At 35.4% G+C, this 7,844-nt stretch overlaps 1 pseudogene; it reads left to right on the forward strand.

Annotated features, from left to right (window-relative positions):
* The first annotated feature begins 1,326 nt into the window (after nucleotides 1-1,326).
* LOC129299587 (serine hydroxymethyltransferase 3, chloroplastic-like) lies at nucleotides 1,327-4,714 on the forward strand (annotated as a pseudogene).
* The last annotated feature ends 3,130 nt before the right edge of the window (nucleotides 4,715-7,844 follow it).

Genomic DNA, 7,844 nt, shown 5'->3' on the forward strand with positions numbered 1-7,844 from the left:
AAGAGATTTGGGTCCAAAATTGAATTCTGGAAGTTAAGAGACTAAAATGTAATTTCCAAAAATATACTGGGGTTAATTAGTAAATTAAAGAAATTATGGGCCAAGGAGGTAATTTTAAAAAAAACTGGGGCTGAAACGCAATTAACAGAAATATATATATAAATTTTTTTTTGGTTGCACTGTTCTGGGCCCATTCGATTTGGGCCTCGCACAGTGCCTCTAAGTGAATAAGACTCAGCCCACGAAAGAAAAAAAATTGCCTTTGTTTTTTTTAATAATAACAGCTCTGGGCCCAAACGAAATTTGGGCCCAGAACCTAGGATCCGGTTTCATGATCCTGTTGCAGCTTCCTTCAGCTGCCGCGAGTCAGAAGCACCAAGGGAGGGGAAGGACGAGCGACGGCACCAGTCGGCGGACCACAACGCTGGCGGACCACAACGCCGACAGTGGCTCCGGCAAGTACAGCATTAGCTCTTGCTGGCTCCACACTAGCTCCAAACCGCGGCATAGTCAAGGGAGGAAGACGCCGGCGACCTGGGGCAAGGCGAGCAGCGGTGAAAAACGAAGTTGCAGACGACGCACCGGCAACTCGGTTTCCGTCGATCATGTCCGATGTCCTTGGAGTCCTTCTCCAGCGACAAAGACATACAGTGAACAAGGAGATGACGCCGAGAAGGAGAATTTTTTTTTAATAAATATAATAGGATTTAAAACAAAGTTCTCATATTCAAATCTCATTTCCTGAAGAATATGGATCATAAGGAAATATATCAACATGAGATGAATCTCTATCAACATATTAATATATACGTAAGAAGAATTGAGATATATAAATTTAAATTCGCTAACCAGGCTCTGATGCCACGTGTTGAATCTGATCATCTCAATTCATATGTATAATAAAATATGATAGAATAAAGTAATTCAGCGTACCTGAAGAATCCATGAGTGCTAGAGAAATCTCGATTACCTCGAGTATAGGCAGGTACACAACCCACAAATCCCCAGAGCCTTTAGAGAGTTCAGAGATAATGGAAGTAGAAGAATGAGTCGTGTGTGTACGGTTATCGACTAATCGACTTATATAGATCAGATCGGTAATCGCCTTATTAAATAATAAATAATTATATATCTTATTATCTCTAACTCAGTCAGTTAAGAAATAGGGAATAACTGACGGCTACTGGGTTGTGGGTTGGGTCTCTGCCCATTGGGCTCACTTGTGTGGTCCTCCTATCACGGTCCACACAAGATCATAAAGACCAATCTGTTTGGGCTTATTAATTAATGTTAATCCATAATTAAATAAATATTCCAACAAAAGTTGCAATGATGGATTCATGGCAACAATCTGCATGGACTAAGGTGCTTAATTTTCCTGCAAATGGGTGCGACAGCTATGGGTTTATTCCTCAAGTGAAACTTAGTAATGTGAAGATTTGTAAGGCATCTTATGTTGAAAGAAGCTTGGTCGGTGGGAGGCCATCTACAGTCTCAGTGCCTGAAATTGGAGGTAACTATACCATTTCAATAGAATGATTTTGTGTCACTGACTAGCAGAGTAGCTACTACCTAGTATGTACTTTTGAAGACGGAATAAATATCCAAGGCTTACGCACTTTGATGCCATAATTAATAGATTATTCTTTTCTCTTCTTCAGTGTTCAAGGCACTTGGTCTATTTAATATTTGAGACCAATGTGTACCGGTATGCCAATAATTAATTCTTGGTCTAAACACTGACGCTTTGTTCTTTGGGATCACATGATGTTTTCAGGTGATAGAAGTAGCTTCCTGGATTATGGCCTGAGTGAAGCTGATCCTGAGGTTTATGCTACTATTGGCAAGGAAAAAAACCGGCAGTATAAAAGCCTTGAGCTTATTGCTTCAGAAAATTTTACATTGAACAAGTACTCAGAAGGTTTACCTGGCAAAAAGTAAATTTTCTTCCTTTATTCTTTCCTTCTTTGCGTGAATGATTGTTTCGCTAAATGCCCCCCCCCCTTTTTCACTTCTCTAGTTATATTAATTAGAGTCTTGTTATACATGTAAGGTACTATGGTGGAAATGAATACATTGATGAGCTTGAAATACTATGTCAAGAGAGGGCATTGGCTGCATTTCACTTGGATGGGAGTAAGTGGGGTGTAAATGTTCAACCTTTATCTGGCTCTGGTGCTAATTTTGAGGTTTACACGGCAATTCTTAAGCCACATGATCGAGTAATGGTAAACAATTTTCATTTATGTGATTTTTGCTATTCCGAAATAGCCTTTCTGTCACAAGGCTGTACTGATGGGGGGCATTTTTCTCATTTATATTATTTGGACTTGCCGCACGGGGGACGTTTATCTCATGGATTCATGACTCCCAAAAGGCGTTTATCAGGCACATCAATCTATTGTGAACCGATGCCTTATCAACTTGATGAATTGACTGATGCATACATTTTTGTTATTAAACTGGAAATATATTTGATAATCGACAGGTGCTTACTTTTGAATTGTAAACAGGCCTCATTGATTATGATATGCTTGAGAAAACTGCTAATCTCTTCTGATCAAAACTCATCATTGCTGGTGCTAGTGCTTATCCTCGAGACATTGACTATCCACAGATGAGAAAAGTAAGTCCTGTTTATATGTATTTTCTGGAATATTTTGTTTGTGATGGAATATCTCTTCATGTATATGTGATTTTTCTTTTCTTAGCAAAAAGCTAATTATATCTGATATGCTTGGGAAGATTGTAGATGAAGTTGGTGCTTTTCTTATGATGGATATGGCTCATGTTAGTGGACTTGTTGCTGCTGGTGTGCTTACTGATCCCTTTGAATTTTGTGATGTTGTGACAACCACAACTCACAAGGTTTTCCTTGAGACATTCCCAATATCGTGCTTTAATTTTTTATTCAAAAGTGAAGGAAGCAGAGTTTGCTTTCATTCTTCTAACAACTAACGCATCTAACATTTAACTATACACTCTCTTGGTGTTTCCCACCCATGACTTAGTACAATTAAATATTTTTTTGCCAGTCTTCGAGAGGTCCAAGAGGTGGCATGATATTCTTCAAGAAAGATTCTGTGCATGGTGTCGATCTAGAGTCTGCCATTAACAATGCTGTTTTTTCAGGCCTACAAGTAAGATAATGGTTCTGCCTAGGTCTCTCTAGTATTCTAGTTGGGAATATTGCCCCTGCTTTCATAGTTTGGCACTAAAATTATCTTTATTCAGGGCGGTCCTCATAACCACACAATTGGAGGATTAACAGTCTGTTTGAAATATGCTCAATCCCCAGAGTTCAAGGTTTATCAAAACCAGGTATTTCTCTTTCGACCATTGATAAGTATGTTCCTCAGCGTATCATGACTGGTGCACTCATATAACTTTGATCCTGTAGGTGGTCTCTAACTGTAGAACTTTAGCTAATCGATTGATTGAACATGGCTTCAAATTGGTATCTGATAATCACCTGGCTCTTGTTGATCTAAGGCCATCTGTAAGCATGTTGCTTTTTTATGTCAAATTCAGGATAAATTTTCAGTATTTTTTTTCAATTATTCCTTCTTTGTTTCTGCTCCTTAGTATTTTGTTGCTTTATGTTGTGGAAGTTTAAATGTTGCTCTAAAAATTATTTCATGCATTCCATAAAAGTTTAAAGGTGAATGGACCTAAAGAAAAAAAAAAAAACGGTAAAGGTGGCAAGGTGAACACTGGGAAAGTCATAATGGTTGTCTTTCACCAAGAAAAAAAGTCATCATGATTGTGGCTATCGACTATATGATGCTTCATGAACTTAACTTTTATATATTATGTCTATATATATTTGGGTCGTCTACTCCTTTCTTTTTTACATAAACCAACATCAAATATCCTAGGGTATTGATGGTGCACGAGTGGAGAAAATTCTTGACATGGCCTCTATAACTCTCAACAAGAATTCAGTGCCTGGTGAGATTCTTGCTGCTTGTGTACCATATTCTTTGCCTTGTTTATTTAGTCTGTTTGATCTTCCTCCCTCCCCTTCTTTCCAAATATTTTTTCCATTGTTCCTACTGATAAAAGTGCCCTGGTTCCCGGGGGCATCCGCATTGGATCGCCAACAATGACAACAAGAGGACTAGGAGAGAGAGAGTTTGTTCTGATCGCAGACTTCATTCATGAGGGTGTGCAAGTAGCACTTGAAGCCAAACATCTGGCCCCGGGAACAAAGCTCCAAGACTTTTTGCAGTTGGTGTCATCCCCTGAATTTCCTTTGAAAGACGAGATTTCAAACCTTCGTAAAAAAGTTGAAACTCTCACTACTCAGTATCCAATTCCTAGAGTTTAGGTGGTGTAGCAGCTGCATAATGAGTTCTAATAACTGGGAAGCTGGTGCAGACTTCTTTTGGGGGGTGGGGTGGGACTTACATGCTCCATTTAGGAAATACTAACAAAGTAATTTCTTTGGTCTTTGCCCCGTTTAATGGTCAAGCTGGGCAAAATGTATCATTTAGTTCGAAAATAAGTTTTATTTCATACTGTTGTTAAATTTTAGATTGACAATAAAATATACAGGACTACCATTATTTTCAAGTCTGTCCCATCAACTATTATTCTGGGTCTTGGATGTGAAAAATTGGAGGAATTGTGTCAACATTGTATTATTCTATGGATTTTGTATTGTGGGATGGAAGTAGATAAATACTTTGCTGTAGAAGTCATTCATTGGTAGTTTTAGTGCGAGGACTAAACCTCCGAATATTTGATGAAATTAAGGCAAATGAAGTCACTGGAAATTGTAAGTTTACACTGATGCCTTTTGTTTCATAGGAATAGGAAAATTAAAGTTACGATGTGAACTCATTTATTAAATGATGAAAATTAGAAGTCTAATATTTGGCAGCTATAATATAATGATCCACTTAGAATGAAGCTGGACTTGCTGATAAAATTATGTGTTGTCCAATAGCTTAATTCACGTATAGAATTTTATTTTTAAGAAAAATGCAAAGGCTATGGAAATGCATTATATAGGGGATCAAAGAGGAGCATCATGCTCATCACATCAATCAGTAGGCAAAAGGTTACTGTACCCAAGAGACGGGTTGTCCATAATATTAGAATTAGTGCGTGTTTCGATAGCCATTTTAATCAATTTTTTGAGGGAAAAAAATCAATTTTTGTTTCAATTATTCAAACACCAATTTTTTCAAAAAATTGTTTTTTTTTCCAAAGCTTCCAGAGTCAGCTTCTGTGTTCAAATTTACAAAGGCCTTGGGAAAAATTACAGAAAAAGGTCCAAGAAAAAAATTATAAAAAGAAACAAAATTTAATAAAAATAAAATCAAATTCTTTTCTCTTCTCTTATTTTTCTTGGTAAAATTTGAACTTTGGATTCTTAAAAAAGTTGCTAGTATAAGTTCATGTAAACTACTACCCTTCACTTAACACTTACTATAAAACTAATTCAAATAAAATATTAATTAATAGAGAAAAATTAATTTAATTTAATTTAAAATTGAAGGTCATTACAAATATTGTTGTAAAGGTCTAGAGAGAGAAAGTTTTGCATTATTTGTTATATTGCTACATTTTTTATGTTGCCAAAATTTTAAAGAAGTGCTTAACATCTTCATCAAATATAGCTCAGATTCATAATATCATTAGAAATTAATTTTTATATTATCATCTTCATTAGTTATTGTAAAATTGATGTTTGGTATTTAAGAATTAAATATTTCTCTTTTATTAAATTTATTTTAATTAAGATATTGAGTTACTTATTTACGCAAATTTAAATGTTAATATTAATATAATTTAAATTTTTTAATTAATTAGATATGTAATTTAAATAATATATTTTACTTCTTAAATACAATGTAACAACTTTAATATATTAGATACAAATTTATCAATAATTTAACTTTAAAAGGCAATATCCTTTATAATAATTTATACAACTAAAATTGATTTTGAATAAATTATTATACATATTCAATTATGTTAAAATTAATTTAGAAATATAGTATCTAAACAGATTGCATTATAATATAATTAATTATAATTAAAATTTATTATTTAATTAATTATTTTCATAATCTATTATACTCAACTGAAATCCAAACGGGCACTTACATAGTTGAAAGTGAGAGGCTAATCAAATATTACCAAATATGTATAGATTTACTTGTGGATAGAACCTGCATGAGTCCCCATTTCATGACTTTGTCTCAAGTTTTCGCGCCTTTGATGTTTAGAGGATTCCACTTCAGATGTGACCCGCTATATGGAATTGAACTTTAGGAAATTGTTTCAAACAGGCAAGAGACTTCCACTTAAGTAAATTTAAGAACTTAAAATGATTGATGTTTGCTTATCAGGAAAGATGAAAAATTTTCAAGTCGTCTATTTCCATTATCATTTCCCTGTATCATCGAAATGGAAGACTCCGTTGATTTCACGCAAGTTTTTTCCCCACCAAGGGTGCTCTTGGCGTGAGAATAATTTCTCGCGTTTGGGTTTCAGCATGTCGGCTTGATGACTAATCTATGTAACAGTCTTATTTATTTATATATATATATATATATATATTTATTTATTTATTTATTTATGTATGTGTACCTATAAACTAATTGAGTCATTCCAAAGTTTGGAATGTATAAATAATAGTTTGACCAACGGAATACAAAAATATTTCCGCTGGTCAAACACGTGCTCTGTTTCTATATTTTGGACCTTCTAGTAACTTTGGAATTGCAGCACCTGCTGAAATCACATCTGAAAGTTGAATTAAGTGGCCTTTGAAAAAACCCACGATTCAATTTACATCTACAACCCCAATCTCCTTCCAATGATGAACAAGACAAAGAGATCATATTTACATTTTTTTTAATTCAACTCCAGAAAATGGTCAAAAAAGAAGGCATTGGTTCTTCCTTCCTTTTTCCTCCAGTCTTATTATTATTATTATTTATTTTATTTCTTGATGTTTTCTTAAAAGAATATATAAAAATGAATAACATCATTCTTGTCCTCGAAAGATGAATAGCTTCGCTGAATGTTTAATCTTCCTTGCGACCAGACTGTTCCCCCAAAACCATAACTAAATTTGGAGTCTGCAAAACCTTTCAGTTGTTGTTCTGTTCGCATTGTTTGAACTTTCTTTGCCACTTGCAGTTCTTGTTCATTCCCAGAATCAATCAGGTTAGCTAGTCTCATCTTCATCTGACTGCTATCACATCTTCATGTTCTTTACGACTTAGGCTTACCCATTTTGCAGGATTCATCAGTATTGATTGTGGACTCGTGGGTGAGCCAAACTACACCGATGAAACCACTTCTCAATTACACTTCAGATGCCAACTTTATATCCACTGGAATTACCCACAGCATTCATCCAAATATAAGCAAACACTCTTAAAGGCAGTTCCGGAATGTTCGAAGCTTCCCAGAAGGAACTAGGAACTGCTATACCCTTAATGCTCCTCAAGGAAGTGGCAGCAAGTACCTAGTGAGAGCCATGTTCATGTATGGTAACTATGATGGGAAGACTCTCTTCCCAAATTTGACATCTATCTTGGAAACTAAGTGGTGGGACTCAGTGATGTTTCAGAAGGCATCTGATATATTGATCAAGGAACATTTATGCTGCTTCAACAAATTATGTTCATGTTTGCCTTTTTAACACCAACAGGGACACCTTTCGTATCAGTTTTTGGAGCTCAGAGTTCTTCAACAGTGATGCCTATCTTGTTAGTTCTCTGGAGCTCTTGGCGCGGTATGATTTAGGGTTGCAGGATGGTGAATTAGTCCCAGGTGAGCCTGTTATTTTTACATAAAAAATTGTGTGCTACGACAGTAGG

This window comes from Prosopis cineraria, unplaced genomic scaffold, assembly GCF_029017545.1.
Source record: "Prosopis cineraria cultivar Desert tree isolate PC_DT_omini unplaced genomic scaffold, ASM2901754v1 PC1220, whole genome shotgun sequence".
NCBI lineage: Eukaryota > Viridiplantae > Streptophyta > Magnoliopsida > Fabales > Fabaceae > Prosopis > Prosopis cineraria.